Source organism: Ipomoea triloba, chromosome 16 (genome assembly GCF_003576645.1).
Source record: "Ipomoea triloba cultivar NCNSP0323 chromosome 16, ASM357664v1".
In the NCBI taxonomy this organism is placed as follows: domain Eukaryota; kingdom Viridiplantae; phylum Streptophyta; class Magnoliopsida; order Solanales; family Convolvulaceae; genus Ipomoea; species Ipomoea triloba.
The window spans coordinates 9,549,192-9,549,488 of NC_044931.1; positions in this window are offsets into that span (position 1 = coordinate 9,549,192).

Genomic DNA, 297 nt, shown 5'->3' on the forward strand with positions numbered 1-297 from the left:
GAACATTGCCTGAAAAATCAATCATGCGCTCAAACTTTTTAAAGTTGCAATTAGGCACGTAAACATGTGAATTTAGTTCATCAAGGCATAATTATTTTTTAGTGACCTGTAATACCAAGTAATGTAAATATCACTTTTTTTTCATAAAATGCGTCAAATAGGCCACGGAAATTTACCTGAAAAATAAATTAGGCCTCAAACTTTTTAAAGTTGCAATTATATAAATAAAAATGTCAATTTAGTTTATCAGGGCATAATTACCTGTTAGTGACCCGTAATAACAGGTAAATGTAAATG